Here is a 21345-nt window from a genome sequence, read left to right as displayed (position 1 = left end):
GACTTCCTGCCAACAAGAAAACAGTGACCTCAGCCCAACAACCACAAGGACTGAGTTCTGCCAACACTTAAATTAGCTTGGAAGCTGATTCTTCCCCAGGGCTTCCAGAAGAGAGCAGGTTGGCTGACACTTGTGAGACTTGGAGCAGATGAACCAGCCGGCCAGCTGAGTCCACCTGTACTTCTGACCTACAGAATTGTGAGATAATAAATCTGTGTTAATTTAAACCATTTTGTGGTTAATTTATTATAGCAACAATGAAAACCAACATGTTTTTAATTTTATATGTAGTTGTGTTTCTTTTACTTTGTTTCTTGTTTCCTTAAATGACTTAATCAAATTTATGGTTATATTTTGATTTTTTTTTTCAAAGAGCCAAGTTTCATATTTATTCATTGATTCTGCCACTGTGGTTTTCTGAGAAATCATCTCGCAAACTTTGCATTTTATAAAAACAGAATCATATTCTATGTATCCTTCTTTGACGTGATTTCCACCCTCCCCTCAACATCGTGATTTTGAGATTCACCTAATTTTTGAAGCATGATTCAAGGATTCACTGGAATGTCTACACCACAAGGAATCCATACATTCCATTCTTATATAATAGTTGGGTTATTTCCAGCTTCTGTTTGTCATTTTTCTTTTGCAAAACGTATTGTTACAAATATGTAACAATTCTGAACCAGTGCTCATCTGCATCATTTTCTCTGGAGCATAAAATGTGGGGTATCTGGTATTCTTTATGAAGTCACACAAACTATTTTCCAGCATGATTGATTGTACTGATCCATAGTCCCATCAACAATGCCTTAGAGTTCTGATTGCTTTAAACATTTACCAACACTCTAAGGTATCTTTGGATAAACACAATACCCTGATTTTATACAAGACAAATATATCCATTTCCCCCCTTTAGGTTATGCCCTTTTTGTTTGTTTGTTTGTTTGGTTTTTAGTTGTAACTAAACACAATATCTTTATTTTATTTATTTTTATGTGGTGCTGAGGATCAAAATCAGGGTCTCCCATGTGCTAGGCAAGCATTATACCACTGAGCCACAACCTCAGCCCCTGCCCTTTTTTTTTATACAAAGGAATTTCTTCTTTATCTAAGATAGTAATCATATTATCTTATATAATATGTTATTTAATCCAGTATTTGTGGTACTTTTATGAAATGTTTTTTAAATTGACTTATATTTATTCATATTTTATTTATACCATCTTCCAAATTGCTGGGTTTTAAAAATTCTTTTCCTCTATATATTTGGTATTCAATTTCAATTTTGAGAGATCCCAGCATTTTCTGTGGGTGGTTTGTATCTTTTTCTGTTTCCCGTAGCACATTTTCTTCTAGGATGGTCACTCTATCTGTAATCATAGACATATTTTTATGCATACTTTATATTGCTTTTATCATATTTTACATAATTTATTCAAAACTTCTGGTAATAGCTATTGATTGTATTCCTCCAACTCCTCTGCTGTCCAAATACGTAGTGCTCTTCTCCAAGAATGGGCTGTGATTGTTTTTAACCAGACTAAACAATAATTCTGACAAATGAAACAATCTAGTTTTATTTGTCAGAATTATTGGTCAAAGGTATTGGTTTGGTAATAGGCATTTAACTGTGTTTGTACCTATTATTTTTGAAAAAAAAAATTTCCTGGAGTCAGCATATCTAGAATGTTTCTCCTACTTCTGAGAAAACCGCTGGGCAGAAGCTCTCTCCTTCTTCTGAAGAATTGTGCACACTTGAAGTCTGTAGTTACTGTAGCCATTTGCTACTACTGGGAAGGTTACAGATGATACTGTACAAGCAGAACTGAGTCTTTGGTGACAGGTAAACCCCAGAAACAAATCCATTCAGAAGCTTAACAAAAGTTACAGTTGGGATTTTAAATGCTTTCCAAAGTTCATTTGTTGAAAGTTTGGTCCCTGAAGGTATAGTAGATTGATGGTTGGTCATTGGGGTATACCCTTAAAGAGGATATTGGAACCATGCCTCTTCCTCTCTTTGCTTCTTGGCCATCACAAGTTGAACAGCTTTGTTCTATGTGCTCTCTGCCATGATGTCTCAAAACAGGGCCCAAAGCAACAGAGCTAACTGAATTTACACTGAGGCCTTTGAAACTATGAGCCAAAATAAACCTTTCCTCCTTTAAGGCATTTTTGTCACAGCAACAGAAAGCTGACTGACACAACTTATCTCTGGACTTTTTAGTTAACCAGTCAATAAATTCTCTTAATTCTTTTAATCATTTAGAAGCAGGGATTCTGATATTTTCAACATATAGTGCTCAAGTAGACATAACTATCATTTGGAAAGATAAATTATCCCTCCAGCTATTCCTACCTTTCCTGTCCTGTATACATCCTTCTATTGTTGCTTAAATTCAGAGGTTCTGGGTGATAATGATTCATGTCCAAATGTTACTTTCTATTGCTTCTTATTCAAATTCTGCGTCTTTTGGTGTGTGTGTGTGTGTGTGTGTGTGTGTGTGTGTAATTCTTTTTTATTAAACAATATATTGTGTATGAAAATTTAGAGTCTCCAGATAATATTGTTTCCCATCTTCCCCACTCAGCTAGATAAAAATAGGCCTTGCGGAATTCGGTGGTGCACACCTGTAACACCAGCGGCTCAGGAGGATAGCAAATTCAGAGCCAACCTCAGCAAAAGTGAGATGCTAAGCAATTCAATGAGACACTGTCTCTAAATAAAATACAAAATAGGGCTGAGGATGTGGCTCAGTGGTCAAGGTTCCCTGAGTTCAATTCCTGGTACCCCATACCCCACATCTGAAAAAAAAAAAAAAACTATATCCTGACCTAACTTGAGAATTTCAGTCTTGGTGAAACAATCTAGCCCTGTTGAATCTGTCCCCACAGTCCTACAGGTTAGCCCTCTAGGGGATCCTGGATGAAAATCTGAGCTATTTACTGGGCCCCTCCTCTTTGGCAAATCTTGAATCTGATCCCCCTCTCGCCAACACACACACACACACACACACACACACACACACACACACACACACACATTCCCTTTGGAACTATGAGGCTGCCAATAGTCCCATCTCACTTTTTTCAGCATAGTCTTGCTTAGCTTCTTAAACTCGAATCTTGAGCAGCAAAAGAATTCAGCATGAGCCTGTCACCGAGCAACATTGAGAGTTAGGCTTACTCCCTGTGTTTGTCTTCACTCCAGGTTCTGGACTCTCAAGCCCTGGTTGCTTGATAATTTAGTTTTTAGTATGTTGCTCTACATCCAGATGATTGCCAAAGCTCTGCTGGCTCCTCTGGCTCCTGGTGAGAGCTCTCCCCACATTCTCTGCCTCACACTTGGCACGAGAAATCAGCTAACTTCCAAAAAAGATAAGAAAAGCATAGGCTGTTGGTTCCTTTTTCTGTGCAATCATGGCTTCTCAAGTACTGATTGACTCTCTCTAATTCCTTTAAACAGTTCTTTATTGAATTTTATCTGACTTCTAGCTGGTGTAAGTGGGAAGATTTGCTCGATGCCAGTCAGATTTTCACAGTTAGAAGTATATGTTCCAAGTCCGAAGGTCTCAGAACCCTCCACCTTCTTGCATCATTTATTTTTCCAGCCTTATCTCTCACTACCCTTATCTTCTCCTGGCATATCTAAAAAAAAAAACATAGCACATATAAACATGCAATTTTATAACTAAAAGAAGATTATCTGACTCAAATGCCTCATTCCACAAGTGAGGAAATTGAGGCTCAAGAAATAAATGATTCATCTCAGACCACATAGCAGGTTTGGTTCTGGAGCCCAGGGTGTATACTCCTGTATAAGAGCTGGGGCAAGGCAAAGAGGAGAACAGAACAAAGAATGGACAATGTATATTCATGTTTTATATCAAGAAGAAATATTTCAGTTCCTTCTCCTAGTGAATAAGACCTATTGCTTTCTAGCACATGCCTCTAATGATACCACACTTGTCTTCTAGCATTAACTATGGTTTCTCCCAAGTTATTAATTATAACTGTCATTTATGGGCCCAGGACCAGTGAATAATCATCATGCTGAAAAACAAGCCTCCTCTTAAACCAAAAAAATGCAGAATCTTGGTAAAACATCTATAACCATCCTCCAACCTGCTTCCTGAAAAAGAAACGTACATAACTCATATTTGAAACTCAAGCCTGTAGGGTTACCAGAAGAAGAATCATATAATTTATTGCCTAAATGGGACACTTTATGAGAGCCATAGAGGGTGTTATTAATTACTACAGGATAAGAGGCATAAACCAATCCTGGCCTGGGCACCCTAGTTACTAGATCATTTATTTATGAATTATAAAAAATTCCTCTAATATTTTCGTAAGGATTTCAATCACTTTCATATATGAAAAGGAGGATTATTTGCTAGACAATGTATTTTTCAGAGTTGACAGACTGTATCTTTCAGAGTAACTTTAGGTTTATAGAAAATAAAAGTAGAAAGAGTTCCCATATATGCTGATTGTCACCATTGGTGAGCCAGGGTTTGTACATTACTATTCACTAAAGGCTATAATTTACACATTCTTTTACACATTGTTTATATTATACATTTTCTATGTATGTATTTGACAAGTGTGTAACTACATGCATCTACTATTGCACTATTATACAGAGTAACTTCACTGCCTTAAAATCCACCATCCAGTGTTCTGCCTATTTATTCCTTCTTCCCCTCCAGCTCCCTGGCTACCACTGATGTTCTTTTATTGTCCCCATCATTTTGCCTACTCCAGAATGTCATGTGGTTGGAACAGATAATGTGTGGCCTCTTCAGCTTCACTTCTCTCCAGGCATTTGTTTTAAAGTTTTTAAATCCTTGGCGGGGATGGGGGGGTGGGGTTGGGTGGGGGGGGGTGGAGGGGTTGTTTGTTTGCTTGTTCTGGGGATTGATCCCAGGGGTGCCTGAACTCTGATACACATCCTCAGCTCTTTTTATTTTGAGACAGGATCTGACTAAATTGCTTAGGGCCTGGCTAAATTGCTAAGACTGGCCTTGAACTTGTGACCCCCTTGCCTCAACCTCTCTAGTCACTGGGATTACAGGCTTGTGCTGTTATGGCTAGCTAAATGCTTGGTGGTAAGTTAGCATAATCATGAAGAAAATAAAAGTTGTCAGGCATGGTGACACTCTCCTGTAATCTTAGCAGTCAGGAGGCTGAGGCAGGAGGATCACAGGTTCAAAGCCAACCCTAAGCAACTCAGTGAGACTGTCTCTAAATAAAATATTAAAAATGGGATGGTCATGTGGCTTAGAGGTAATGTGTCCCTGGGTTCAATTCCTGATACCCACCCTCCAACCAAGAAAAAGAGAGAGAGAGAGAGAGAGAGAGAGAGAGAGAGAGAGAGAGAGAAAGAGAGAGGGGGGGGTTATTTTAAATAAGAAAGTGATGTAATGGGGGGGTCTGCTTCATGTTAGAATGCTGGATCATTAGCAGCTTATTTTAAAACTGACATCCCCCCCCCTCCTTCTTTCCTTCTTCCTCTCCCCATCTGTGAGGGAAATAAGATTAACATTCTTTCTGTCCTAAGCCAAGTTATCTGCCCTAACTTGAGACCTGATCTGGAGATACAAGATCTTTCAGATACAAGTTATATGTTAATTTGATCTACTGACAATATTCCTGGAAAGCAGGTCTTGTGTCCTCTCTTATAAAGCCATCTCTGTCCCCTAACAATTAGAATGGCAGCCTATGAAGTGAGTCTGTTGCCTTTCTCCTTTGCCAACAAAGCAATAAAACTATTTTTTTTCCTTTTTCTCACAACTTTCTCCTTGTTACTGAATCAGTACTGGGGACAAGACTCAGCTTTCAGTATCAATGGGATTTAAAGATTTCTGTGAAAGAATTTTGGAAAACAGGAGTAGTTTTTCAAAACAAAGTATAAAAAAAACCCAAGGTTCGTAGAGGGGAAGTTATGATAAATATTACTTTCAAATTAGAATAATTTATAAAGCAGAATAATTGAAGTAAAAATACTAGTTTCTAAAGAGAAAATACTTATAACCCATGTATCTATTAAAAGTAGACTCCAGAATACATGAATACTTCTATGAACCATTTTTTTAAAATTGGCTTAAAAATTAACTCTTAAAAAGACATTTAAACCAATAGAAAAAGTGGATAAAATTATAAGGAAAAAAAACAGAAATAAGAATAATTTATCAATAAAGTATTTTAAAATTCTCAACTACTCCGGTCAAGAAATAAAAATTAAATAATCAAACAACTCTCCATATCCATTAGGTTGAAGAAAATGTGTGGATTTTAGGCCCTGGATTCAATCCCCATCACTAAGAAAAAAACAAGGTAAGTTATTATATCACAAAAATAAATACTTTGAAATATGGAATTCTGATGAGAGTATAAATTTGCACCAACACTGTGGTGAGAAATTTGGAATTCCATTATGGTTCTGATGATGTGCATACTTTAAGTCACAGGAGTTACTCTTTCTAGATATTTACATTAAAAGTCGCTCAATTGTATGCGAAAGTACACATATAAAGGACACTCCCTGTAGCCATACTTGTAACAGGGAAAAATAAGCCCCACATTGCCCTCAATTAGGCAAACTCAGTGCAGCTTATCCATGCAATGGAATTCTAAACAGGACTGCAGAGGAAGCAATTAAACCTTCACTATCATGATATTGAATCAAAAAAAGCAAATCACCAATTAAAATAGATGACGTCATGACACACAATTATTTAAATGCCCCAATAATAGTATTTATTGCAAAAGGGCAATGATTAAGGTGTAAAAATGCGTGGAAATAATATGTTGTAACTTTAGGGAAATCTGGGATGAGAAGGCAGGCAGGGGAAGGAATGAGACCCAGAGCCTTAGATTTAAATATTACACAGTGTCAATTTATGCATTTAGAGACACGAACGAATTTTAAAAACATTAATGACTGTTTAAACTGATGTTTGATTAGTTAATAGTTGCCTATCACACTATTTTCAATAGTTTTTTTTTGTAGTTTGATATGGCTCATATTTAAACATTTTATAGAGCTTTGAAAGGCGTAACTTCCTTTCCCCCCAAATTCCCTGCTAATTATGGGGAAAGCCTATAACATAATGTGATACACAAAGAGAACAGAGAATGCTGTTTGGAAAAAGCAGTCACAAGATTCCAAGTTCCAGCTCTTACACTTATGGACACAAAGCATTTGAGGAAGTCACTTCACTTTGATGGGCCTTCATTTTCTTAATCTTTATGATGGGTGTATAGTATTCATAATAGTATTAATTTCTCAGAAATTGGAAAAAATTAAATGAAAATATACATGTGAAAACATTTGGTAAGTTAAAAGTCAGACATACACATTAATTTCCACTACTGCTATCATAGCTGCTCAGTAAGGTCAATTACACTGCTGAGCTATGACTTCTTATTTCTTCTATGTGTGTTCTGGCTAAAATGTTTATAACTGAAGAGAAGATTTTTTAAAAATGGCAGGATAAAGAAAAATAAAATTTTAAAGTGTATGATCTATAAACACAACACTAATATAAATGATGAGTATATATGAATAATGTATAATGTAGTAAATGTAATATGTACATATATGAAAAATACAAATTATCAAGAGCTTCTTATATTTTTAAAATTTCAGACCAGATTTCGATTCTATCATGTTCTCCTGTACAAATTGCCAAGTATTTTCAATATGTAATGCTATTTTAAAAGAGACAAAAAAATACTTTTAAAATATTATGTTTACGGCTGGGATTGTGGCTCAGCAGCAGAGCCCTTGCTTCACACGTATGGGGCACTGGGTTCCATCCTCAGCACCACATAAAAATAAACAAATAAAATAAAGGTATTGTGTCCATCTACAACTAAAAAAATATTTTTAAAAAAATATATAATGTTTAATTAGCCTCTTTATATTTTTTATTTTAAAAAGTACTGAAAACTTTATTTTAACATTTGATAGATCATGTATTAGCTCTTTATTGTTTATATCTCACAATGCATGCATCAGTATAATATTTTGGAAGTATAATTAAATGCAAACAAGAAAATTAAAATAACCTGAAATTGCAAACATATCTGCTATAGTTCAGATGCAGATTGTAGACCAAAAGAGAAGTTGCAGTAGTAGAAATTTTAAAAAGAAAACAGTTAATTACTCTTAGCATGATATCTACGTCATTCTCCCACATATGTGTGTGTTTTGTGTGTGTGTGTATTTTTTTTTCATATCTTGCCTTTCACAACTTGCTTCTGGTACTGAGCCCAAAAGCAAGCAATATGAACTTCAGTAATTCTTATTATGAATCCTTGAGGTGTGGGGAGAAAATACTAGATTGCTCTATTTATAGATATTTTGAACTTAAAGTTAGAAAAAAGATGAGACATAGGTAATATGCAAATTTATCTGATTGTGCCCTTAGTCTGCACATCAGATGTTCAAATACCATGTCAGATTGTCAAAGGAATCTTCAGAAATAATGAGAGTTCCCCAATGTGGAGGAGTTAATGTATCCCTTTCTCATTTATCTTCAATATATCCCAAGCATCACACACCTTAGAAAGTGGGTTTCCCCATCATACTATCTCACTGAGATATGATCAGCTCTAGGCTTTAGATAATTTCTTACAAAAAACAAGAACAAAACAAACAACATAGACTAAGGATAATTCTAAAGCAACGAGCACAAGAAAACATGAAGAAATGAAAACAAATCATCCCATTTCTAGAACACATTCTTTGTCAGATGAGCTAAGTATACATAACAAAAGGTAATTATACCTGACAATGTTTCAGAAAGTTTCAAAATTACAGAGATTTTGAAATAAGAGCGAACATCTATATTTTCCCAATTTGTATTAATTTTCCACTTAATTATAGCAGAAAATAGCAAAGCAGAAAAATTTTGCATGATTTCCAACTTTATGGCATGCTTTTAAAATTTCTCTTTGTGTGTGTTTTATGATATACATAGAATGTAATTATACTATTATATGTTCATAATGCATACACAAGCATGTTTGGGGGATGTGTAGACACAAAATATTATTCTGATATGACACAATTAAAAGCTTTTCAAGAAAATTACAATTTAACTGTTTCTCCTTCCTAACATTGTTCTAACCAACCTTCCACACTACAAAGAGGATGTTTAATCTTGAATTAAACAATAATCATGTTAACTTGCTTCAAAATCTTTCAGTGTCACTCCACCATCTTTCAGGGGTCACGTGTATCTTGGGCGTGATGGGCCCCTTACACACTTTCATATCTCCAGCTTCATTCTCTTCCCCTTCCCATTAAGCATCTTTATCCTGGCCTTACTCAAGCCCTCTCAGACTTCTAAGGCCTTGGCATAAACATTTTCTCCCTTTAAGTGATCAAGGACACACCCTTTAAGAATGCAGTTTAAATTCCATCTTAGTGAAGCTTCTCCAAGCCAAAACTAGGCCTGTGTTACCTGAGCTTCCCTTGGACCCAGGCACAGTTCTATTGGAAAATCATTACAATGATCATGATCACTGTCATTCGTGGGGTACTTCCTAAGTATAGACAAGCATTGTGACAAATGCTTCAACATGTTCTCACTAAAAACAAAACAAAAATGTATCCCCAAGCTCAAGGTTACCCAGATAAAAAATTATTGGAAAAGTATTTAAACTCTGGTTTCTATGACCCTCAAAGCTCATGCAATGCACTCCACAGTTTCTTAGCAACACCATTCCTGTCAAACTTTTCTATGTTCTTGTATGTTTTGTCCTGAGGGCATTTATATCCTAATCATAAGTGTTTAGCACAGCGTCTGGCATATGACAGACACCCAACAAACCATTACTGCATTGGTAAATGACTGAATAAAGTACAGAATAAATGAGGCATTGAGGGAGTACAAGTTGAAGGGGTACTTGAACAAAACAAAACAAAAATGGTGAAAGAATTTTGGAGATAATAATTTGCATACCAAACCTTAAAAGCTAATAGAAGTGCCTCTTGATGGCGTAGGCAGAGAAAATAAAATGCTTATTTTTAATTTATTTTGTCTTTTGTTTTTAATTGACAAATAATAACTATATATATTTATTGGGTGAAAAGTGATGTTTTACAATATGTATACATTGTGCAATGATATCAACATCATTTCACATATTTTTGTTTGTGGTGAGATTTAAAGTATATTCTTTCAGCAATTTTGAAATGTGAAATATGTTATTATCAACTGTGATCACCATAGCCAAGATATGAAAGCGACCTAAACGTTCATCAATGGATAAAGAAAATGTAGTATATACGTATCATGGAATACCATTCAGTCTTTAAACAGATGGGAATTCTGTCATTTGAAAAACATAAACAAACCTGGAAGACATTTTGCTAAGCAAAATAAGTCAGATGCAGAAAAACAAATACTGCATGATCTCATATGTAGACTCTAAGAAAACCAAGTTCATAGAAGTAGAGAATGGAATAGTGGTTACTATGAGCTGCTGAGATAGGGGAAGAGTGGAGGAAGAGGAGATGTTGATCAAAAGGTATAATGTTTTCGTTATGTAGGAGGACTAACTTTTAGTGACCTACAGCACAGCATGGGGACTTTATTTTTAAGACATTATATGAGTTAAATTGTTGATTTATAGGACAAGAGTAGAATTCAATGAAGTAGTCAATAAACACTTATTACGAGCCTACAGTTCAGAAGTGGACCCAAAGGGGTTAACACTTAGGTTTAAAAGAATGTGCTTTTCTTCCTATATTTCTCTATTCTTTTCTTTCTATTCTCTAAGTGATGGAACTGGCCTGATTCTTACAACAATAATGCAGTAATTCCTACTTTTCACCTAATTCACTGCCGTTCTTCCCCGCCCCCACCCCACCCTTTCTCTCTTTTGCCTGCCAATCCATTTAGTACTCATTCAGTACTGGTTCAAGAAAAAAGAAAATAAACAATATTCCTACTGTTACTGAGTTTAAAATCCTGTGTTTTGAATTATAATTATAAAAGATAATAAAATTAAAACCCACAGTTGTAACTGTCTTGATCAAAAAAAGGAATCTTGGCCAAGTGTTCAGAATCATGTCAATGTGCCTGAAATCTGCAATTGTATATTACTTCTCTTAATCTGCCGTTTACTCAGTCATTTACTCAATGAATGTAGATTGAGCACTTCTGTGTCCAAACTCCTTAAGCAGTAAAGATTCAGCAATGAGAAAAACAAAGCTCACTCCTAGTGGACCTTATATTCCAATGAGGAGAGCAAACAAGGTTTTGTCAGGGAGACAAGTTTGGGAAGTGAGTAGGATTACCTTTCTTCTAAATTTTTGTGCCCTTTTTTAAAAAAAAAATGTTTTGATTGTATCTAACCACATTTTAAAAAATAAATTATACTGCCAATTAACTATTAAAAGTTTAGTTGAAAACAGTCCTGACTGTTCCTAATAAATACATGCTTGGATTTTTAATAAAGTCAAGTAATAAAAACTACAAAAATTAGAAATTTAGTACTAAACTCTGGTCCTAGAGGATACTTTAGCGTATTTGGTTTTGTCAGAGTAGCTTCTCCAGAGCCGTGCTGTTCACACAATATTGGTAGCAGTCTAGCTGGTTATTTCTCAGAGAATAACTCATAACATGGTAGAGCTCTGGCTTCTTAATCAACATTGTCTGCAGTTTGACAGATTACCAAGGAATCTTTAAACTATGCATGACCATAAATTGATTTCTCAATTTTTAAAAATCTCAAACAATTATATGAAAAAACAAACCAGCAAAGTGTTAGGCATTCTGTGACCTAATCCATCTGAAAATACAGCATATACCTTTGACTATTTACTTCTCTTTCATTTAATGCTTTTAGGATTTTATCTGAGGGCTAACACTTCACGTCTCTTAAAATATGCTTTACATTCAGGGAAAAGCAAGAAGACAGGACAGTTTCCAAATGCTCTGAAGAGGTCTACTGGTTGCTGGAGAAGTCCTTGGAGACTAATCATCACAACAGATCAGAAATGTGGAAACACCATGCATACTTACTGCCCTTTATGTAAGTTGGGCCCATTTATCAGCAGTGAGATGATGGGCAACTTACTTTCCTTACCTCCTCGTTTGTGGATTGAGGCGTATACTATTCACATGTAGCACTGGACGAACCCATGTGTGGAAGACTGAGAAAAGTGCCTGGTACATAGGAAGTGTTACATAAATGTCAGGTAGCTGCTTTAGAATAGAGGAGCAGCCATGGGGACAAGGATGTTTATTCGTATTTTTTCACTGATGTATCCCCAATATACCTACCACAGTTCCTGGCAGAGATTAAGAGTTTAATAAATATTTGGTGAATAAAAAAAAAATGTCAAAACATAGTGCAGTAAAACATTTGAACATATTTATCTAATGTTTGGAGTTGTAAATGAATTGTTATTCTCTATCTCATAACAGAGTGCGGGCCCTGGTGGTACCTGCTTCAATGTGATAGGATACCCAAGGCAGAGACAAAAAAGAGCACAGAGAAAAGTGGAAAGGCCAAGGTGAAACAATAAATTTTTCTCCTTCCCAGTTTTGTCATATCAACAACAATAAAATAAATGTCTTGGGACCAAGGGAAGTAGAAAGCCCAGGAGAACAAAATATTGGTCTACACAGAGTGAGCCTACATCTGTTTATGCCAAGAGTCCAAAGTTAGTATTGTCAGGGATCTAGACAAGAGCAGAGTCAGCACATGGAGTGAGGTGAGTGGAAAGGACTCCAGCTTCCTGCCGGACAGGAAGTATGTCAAGAAAAGGCTCAATGGCCAGTGGCCTGAGGATATCATACTGATGGATATCAGCATGGTGGTGCTGTTCCACCCTCCCTTAAACACTAGCTTTCTCTACTCACCAGCCCCTGTGCTTCCTAGAACCTGAGTTCTTGTCTCTGGTGAATTCAAGACCTTCTTGTACTTTGACATCTCACAATGTAAATTCATCTGCTTTGCATATTATTTCAGAATTTTCCTCAAATTTCTTCTCCATTTAGACTATCTGATAAACTCCCCGGGGAAGAAATAGTCACGCACGATAACGAATTATTCTGTTCAGAGATGTTTTCCTAATGAACACTGCAAAAGAATCCATCTCTTCTGAGTTAGCTGAGTTAGCCTGGGCTGCAGGTTGGACCCAGAGGAGCTATGTTAAAGTGTCCATCTGAGGCCCTGGAAGCACACCCAATTGGCAAAAAAAAAATTCAGGTTTCTGGATTCTGATCAATGGAAAAGGAGGAAGATGAGTCTGTACAGTCAGAATCTAACCTGGAGAACAATTCAGATGATGCCTGCTGAAGTGCAGAGGGTACAACACACATTTAAATTTATCCTATCAGGTACCATCTGAAACGGTCTATCCACTTATGTTAGAAAAACAGGAGGAAGAATGAACAATTTTTTTGAGTTTTCTGGACAAAATTTGTAGGAAATTTAGTGATTGAAAGTTAGCTCTCTCAGCTATGTTTGTATTCATGAAAGAAAATGCAGTTAAATTGGTTGCTGCAGACTCTAATCCTAAGAGCAAATATTGTTGGGGGATTTTTGTATTACCTCAATCCCACAGTCCAGACCATTTGCCAAGAAACCAAACATTGCCTAGGGCAAGACTCTAGCACAAACACAACCAGGCCCCACCGTTGAGGGGGTCACTATAAAAACATATTAGAAATGTCAGACTCAGTGGATCATCTCAAATCCACACAAGAATCATGTGTAGTATGATTGTTCCCACTTTTCAGAAGAAGAAACAGGGTGACTCAAAAAGTTAACTTACTACTAATTGAACACATATCTTTTAGTTTAGTGTGCAAAGCCACACAGCTCTGAGAGAGCATTAACATTCCACCTACCTAATTCATAGGATGTGAGGAGAAAGCAAAACAACCCAGGTAAATACTTGTGGAAAATTAAACTGTCTAAACCTATGGGAAACATTATTATGTACAAACTTTTCCTGAGTGAGATAGACATTAAAATCTTGGCCATGTGCAAAATTGTTCTTAATTTGAGAAGTTGTTCAACCTTGTTTTTAGCCCCAGGATTCTTTGCTTCCGTGTATGAAGAGGGAAATGAAATATAGTCATGCAAGAGGCTATTTCTTTAATTTTCTGGATTGTCACATTCATTCAGCATGAAATTTTCTACAGAAAGTCAATTTTGGAAAGTTCCAAACTTAATTAGATCTTGCAGTTTTGTGATCTTCATTATAATTATCAAATACTGAAGAGCTAATAAAGGATCAACCTCTGGGCTGCAGAATAACCTAATATATTCATACCTCAATGACATCCTGTATTAGAACTGGGGGCTGATGAACTCCAGTGAACCAACTAACCAACCATAGTTGGCAAATTGCAAGGCACAACTGAGCCTTGATCAGCCCAAGATGAATACATGATATGTAAAATAATCCGATAACGTTTATCAATAATACATGGGCAATTCAGATGAGACATACCCTGATGTGTAGCAAGTCTAATTAAGAGCATTTCTATGATAAACTGAAGCCCTATCTCCTGCTATCATGCAATTATTCATTTGAGCCTATTGTTGTAAGAAGAATGAGCACTGAGCATCTTCCTTATTATCGATCTTTCTTCCTGATACGTACAATTTAACCAAATAATGCATATCTCCCTTTCAATATTGCAAGGATGTTTCCATACCCAGACATTTTTCTTAATGTAGATTCTGTTGGAGACAGACTAGTGAATTTAGGTCCTTCTTTCTTTCTGTCTTACTTTTTTTTTTGTCTTTTTAAAATTGTTGCCAATACTTTTTAGAAGCATTTCCATAACTTTTTGGAACTCACAGAATCTCAGAATCAGTTGTACTTCAATAGATCCAAGATTTAGCAGCATTAGAAACCACATTAACCCCATCACATCCTCAGCATCTAAACTTAGCAACATTTTTGCAATTAACTCTTTCTGAAAATTAACATAAGCCAAGTATTTCATAGGAAAAATCTTATTTTGACAAATATTTTGATGTACATTGGTATAAATGTAAATCCTAATTTTATTTATTTATTTAGAATACTGGGAGTTGAACCCATGAGTGCTTTACTACTGAACTATTCCCCCAACATTTTTGTTTTGTTTTGTCTTTTATTTTGAGACAGGATCTCACTAAATTGCTTAGGGCCTCCTTACATGGTTGAGGCTGATTCTGAACTTGCAATCCTCCTGCCTCCACTGAGGCTAACTACTTTGCAGAGCCAGGCCCTAAATTTGAGATCCTCCTGTCTCAGCTTCCCAAGATATGGGATTACAAAAGACTAATTCCTTTGGATGAGCCTTTGAGTTATTTATATACTAATTTTTTCAGACTACAAAATAATAAAAATGAATTAATATGTATGGACTAGATAAAACAGCCAAGTCAAAGGTAACCCATATTATTTTGTCTTTTTCAGGGTTGGATAGGAGGAAGATATGAGAAATTCTTGGAAGAAAGTGTGGTAGCACTTTTGTTGTCCCTATACGAATAGAGAGTACTGTGCCTGAATTGCTGTTTGATCTTGTGAAGCAAATATGATTTGCTTTCCATTGCTTATGTTTGTTTACCTGTCTATCTGTCTGTCTGAAGCACTTATTTTTGTTTAAGTCATTTTTGTTTAAGTTGGTTACAGAAACTGAAGAATGGAGAAAATACCAAAAGTGCTGCTCTGTGAGAAACTGTTCCAGATGCAGAGCACAAATAATATTGTTTTTGTTCCAAGAAACAAAATATGCCTCAGATCCAGGTAGAGGGCCATTCTTCCAAATATGCACAAAATACAGCTATTTTTAATACCTTGAGGAGTGGTAGCTTTGAGAAAGAGGGATAAAACATCCTTGGCATGTACATTTTATGATCTCACCAAAGCAAGAACAGAAATAGCAAAAATAAAGTAGTTTCATGCTTTGAGAGGAGATGACTTTGTTCAAGGACAGATTCAGTAGAGGGGAAGAAACATGGTGGTCCTCAGGGTGACAGCTATTATCCTGTTCTTGTGAACAAACATGAAGGACAAATACAGGAATTCTCCCAAATAAAAGGAGAAATTTTTGGCAAAAGGTACTGATGTCATCTTTGGTCTTGAGTAATTGCAAATGGCTGCTAAAAGTCTGTTGTCACCTTAATTCTAAACTCATTTCATTGATGACACCCAACTAGATTTTCTAGCCAGACTTCTGTTTTTGCTTGAGTAAATTTTAAAAGAAAGCAAATCTATTAGGTTAAATTTTTTTATCTATTTCTCTAAATGTGTAATTTTTTTAAGATGCAGTTGTAATACTTCTTAAAAAATATGACTTTCATTTATTTAAAGGTATTTCACTCTTCTTATGAATAGACCATGAAAATGGTGACTTAGTATTGAGTTGAAGTGATCTGCTATAAATTTCTTGAACTGAATATAAACTGCCACAGTCTTGCTGGGCAAAATAACCGGGGGTGAGTGACAAGGAACTTGTGAAGATTGATACAGCGGGAGCCGCTTTATTGTAGGACAGTAGAGGTATATATACATTACTGAATGCACAGTTTGACTTAATTAACATAAACTAGATACAGCAGTCAACCAATAAGGAATCCTCATCATCTTAATGATTACACACAGCTTGACTTAATTAACATAATCTAGACACAACAGTCAGTCATTAAGGAATCTCTATCATCTTAATGTTACTTCTCAAACCACTCCTCTTGGCAACGTGCCAGGCGCCATCTTGACTTGTTTACAGACCCTAACAATAAACTATTTCACATTCTTGCTAAAAAGAATGTTCTTCCTTGCATCGATCCATCCAAGCCAGTTCTCAAGACTTTACTAAAAAATTGCACCTCCTCAGTAAAACTCCCAAGATCAGTTGAGAATATGCTCTTTCTCTCTCAACTCATTCATGGTTTTTGAGATTCCAAGGTAACAGTAACCATTAATCATTCAGTTATGCTTACCTTATTTTATACCCTGCAACTAATTTATGAGCTATCAGGGGAGGGACACATTTTCTAGGTTTCTGCTAAGTAGCTTCAGTGTGTGATTTCTTAGATGTGGCATGCATTCAATAAATGGAAGATGAGTTTCATTCAGATTCCAATCTTTTAATAAAAGAAAGTGGCAACTGTATTATACTCCTTTAACAAGGGCTGAAAGACCATACTTACCATTGATTGAGTGCCACTGTATATTAGGGTCTTTTCAGAAATTTTCTCTAAGCCTTATGGTGTCTCCCTAAGATTTCAGTAGCCCCTAATGTGTCCATGAAGAAAGAGACACTCTGAGAGGTTAAGACATCACTCTTTGTTACTCTCCTGGAAAACTGAGGACCTGACTCTCAAATTCAGGTTTGGATGATTCTGAAAAACCCCTGAAAAACAGTCACCACAACAGTTTCCATTATAGAAGGGTCAAGGGAAATACATTAAAATTATTCAGAAAGTGTCATATTTGTACTGTTCTTTCTGTTTGTTTACCTTTTTTGTTTCCTTAGCTATGATTTCAATGAGATTTATTTTTTAGAAATTTAAGCCACTGAATAATATATATATAATTCTCAGGCTGTAAAATAAAAGCTGCTAAATAATAAAAAAGATTTTTTTTCCATTAAGAAAAGGAAAAGTTTCTTTTCATCAGTGGGTATATGCTAAACAATAAAGTGTTTTCTATATTGCTTTGGGTAAATTTATTCAAGACTACCCATGCATATGAAAATATTATATCTCAGTTTTAATGACTAGATTTGTTATAATTGTTTTGAAACTGCAAAACATAGGGAAGCGTTTTATACAATCAAGAAGTATGCACTGAAAAGAAGTGAGAGGCTAAATTGATTTGCAGAAGAACTCTTGCTCCTTATATATGATAGCATAGTAATGAGAGGGAGATTAAAGATAATAAAATCCTTACAAATTCAAAGTAATTCTACATTATTTAAGATATTTGCAATGCAGCATTTGTAATTATCAATTATTACTTCTAATGTGTTTCTATATAAACTTTTCAAATTATTTCTCTAGTTATTCCCAACAACTATAGGAGCTCAGTCTTAAATCTCTGATGTGTCCAGGAGGAGATGGGCTACATCAGGAATAAACTTGGTGTGGTAAAGAGGTAAACTATCAGCAGTCTTAACCACGAAGCCTGAACAGGCATAGAAGAATGATTTATTTTGCCTATATTTTGCTACTCAAAATTCTGAGTCTGTAGGTATAACTGGGAAATAATTACCACCAGGTCAGTGAGCCCTAAATGAGGGAAGAAATGGGCATATAAGAATTACCTGGAGATATTGGGAGCATTTGCCCAGCTATTTTTAGTTCTCCTGAGATTGATGTATGCCCACCTCCCACCAGCAGCTGTTCATCAGTAGCTATTGATTTTTATTGTGATTCACTCCTTTTTAACCCCTAGAGTGTTAGAGATAAAAAATAAATAAATAAATTTATTTATTTATTTATATAAATTACTAGTCTAGTCATGGGGAAATGTGGGGCCAGGTGAGCAATATGGGTAGTAGCATTGGGGTTGCAGGAGATAGTTCTGGTTTGAAACAGGTATATACACTTATTTCACTTATTTCACCCCCTATGAAGGAGGGATTAGCAAAGATTAATGCCACAGTCCGGCTGCAGCAGAATAATCAGGGAGTGACAAATAAGTTTGGACGTTGATACAGTAGGAGAGGGAGCCGTTTATTGTAGGACAACAGAGCTATTTATACATTTTGCACAGCTTATCTTAATTAGCATAAACTAGATACATCGGTCAACCAATAAGGAATCTCCACACTTAATGGCTCACTTTTGTTACTTCTCAAACCACTCCCTCTGGCATTTTGCCAGGCACCATCCAGACTTGTTTACGAACTCTAACATTCCCCTGGCAAAATACCAGGTGTTATTTTGACTTGTTTACAGACCTTAATATAACTCAACAAGTAATGTTCAATCAAGGACTTGATTTACTTTGGGAGGAAATGGACATATTGATAGACTCCTCCGATTTGAACTGCTTGCAGAACTTGCCTGGACTATATATCAGTTGCATGCATTGTGAACTATCGTCTGGTGCAGCGAATTGTGGTACTGCTGGCATATCTTTGCTGATGGTGTCACCAGTGATGCAATTTCCTTGCCAGCGCACCCCATGTTAATTGTGGTAATGCTGGCATCTTTGCTGATGGTGTCACCAGTGACGCAATTTTTCCAAAGGAGCCGTCAATTGGCTTGGTGTCGTGGCATTTCTGTATCCTCCTCCCTTCTACTAGTGATGGTCTAAAATTTGGGGGCCAACAGAGGTGAGGCAAAGAACCTCACTCCCCCACTGGCACCAAGGCTAAATTTGGGGGCCAACAGAGGTGAGGCAAGAACCTCACCCCCCCACTGGTGCATAGGCCTATCCACAAGCATGGCTGAATGCTGGACCGGTAGTCAGTGACGGGTTGATCTGGTTGCAGTGGATTCAACCTAAGACAGGAAACTGATGCCTAAAGGTCAGTTCTCCCATGAGGGTAAGAATCATATGTTGAATTGGACAACCTACCAGGCACGGTCCTTAAGCCACATTGCTTGTTGTTTAATTAATCAGAAGGGGGGAGATGCTGAGGGCCATTGCCAAGTAGGAATGACGCATCGAAATCCTTGCCAGCATACCCCATGTTAAATGGACTAGCCTTGGAAATTTGCTGTGACATTGCCTGTGTGTTTGAGAAAGGTGACCCTGCTCAATGACCAGGGTGGATCCAGGATTAGGGTGTATCCTGCAGGTTTTAGGAAGTATCCGGGTTTAAGATAATTTGGGTTTAGGGCGTTCCCGGTTTAAGGCGTTCCTGGTTTAAGACAATAGGGGTTTTAGGGAAGTTGGAGGTTGAAGATTATTGCTGCTGGGATTAGGGTGTTCCTGCTGCTTGTTCCCGTTGAGTTCTCGTGAGATTCAAATGGGATTTGGAAAAAGCCTCGTGGGGTAGGTAAATTGGGCGGACAGATTTTAGGTTGCCGCTGAACCTGTGTGGAGGCGGTGTGAATTCGGGAATAAAGAATTGCTGTTTGAATCTACAAGTGTGTGGTGGCTCGTGATTCTATGCCAAGCCAAGACCTTGGTAGATTAATAGGACAATGGATCCAGAACAAGAGGTACTAGGTAAGTTCTCAGCATTTGTTTCCCAATAAGGGGGAATCTCAGAAGAAAATGCTGAGGATCAGAGGCTTCCACTAGTGGCTCAAGACAATTTGATTCCTAATTCACCAAATGTTGGGCATGAGCTCTATAATACACTTCTTCTCTTGGTTGTAGAGAATGAGTTATAACTGGATCTTATAAAATGGGGATCTCTGAGAAGGACTGAGAAAGACAGAAACTTAGAGATACTGATGCAGAGATCCTATTATGAATGATTACTGTGGCAGCACAAAATGCCTGGAAAATAAAAAAGTTATCCTAAATTGCAGGTTGTCATTTTGTCATTGCTGCTATGCAAACCTTTCATGGAGGTCCCCACAAACACATACAAAAAAAGAAGAAGAAGAAGAAGAAGAAAAATTATCAAGTTTCTAAAAGCAAATCAAAATTATTTCTGACAGATAATTTATTTTTCTGTATAGAAAATCAGAGCAACTTTAGAGATATATGTTAGAACTAATAAGAGTATTCAAAAATGATGCTAGATACAAGAAAATTATACAAAGAATGTCAGCAATGACCAAATAGGGAAAAATATGATTGAAAATTTCATTCCTGATAGAAACAAAAACTATAAAGTACATAGAGGAAAAATTTTTACTAATGAAAATCATGTCTGGGAGAAATAAGAAACTCGTTAAAGTCAAGAAGACAGATCTAAATAGATGCAGTTATTCACATATACTGTCATGAAGATATCAAATCATCTGAAATTAATACCTGAATTAAAAATATAAATATTCCAAACAGTAATTCTATAGTTCTTGAAATTAAAAAACAAAAAAGAAAATTTGAGCAAGAATAAGATTAGAAGCAGTTTAGGGATCATTCCCCCATGTTTAAAGACTTAACAATAAAGCCACAGTAATTAAAACAAGATGTTATTGGCATAGATCTAAAAAATAGGACAGTGGTACAGAAGAAGAATTGCACCCAAACAAAGTACACTGCATTGAATAGTACCTTCCATTCCAGATGATTTCATGTCCACCCAGAATCTCAGGATGTAGCCTCTTTGAATATGATGCAGAGATGTAATGCTTTAGTCAGCTTTTTTGCTGCTGTGACTAAAGGACCTGACCAGAACAATCGTAGGGGAGGAAATGTTTATTTGAGGGCTCACAGTTTCAAAAGTCTCAATCCATAGA

Source organism: Ictidomys tridecemlineatus, chromosome 5 (assembly GCF_052094955.1).
Source record: "Ictidomys tridecemlineatus isolate mIctTri1 chromosome 5, mIctTri1.hap1, whole genome shotgun sequence".
In the NCBI taxonomy this organism is placed as follows: Eukaryota; Metazoa; Chordata; class Mammalia; order Rodentia; family Sciuridae; genus Ictidomys; species Ictidomys tridecemlineatus.
This window is presented reverse-complemented; position numbering follows the sequence as displayed.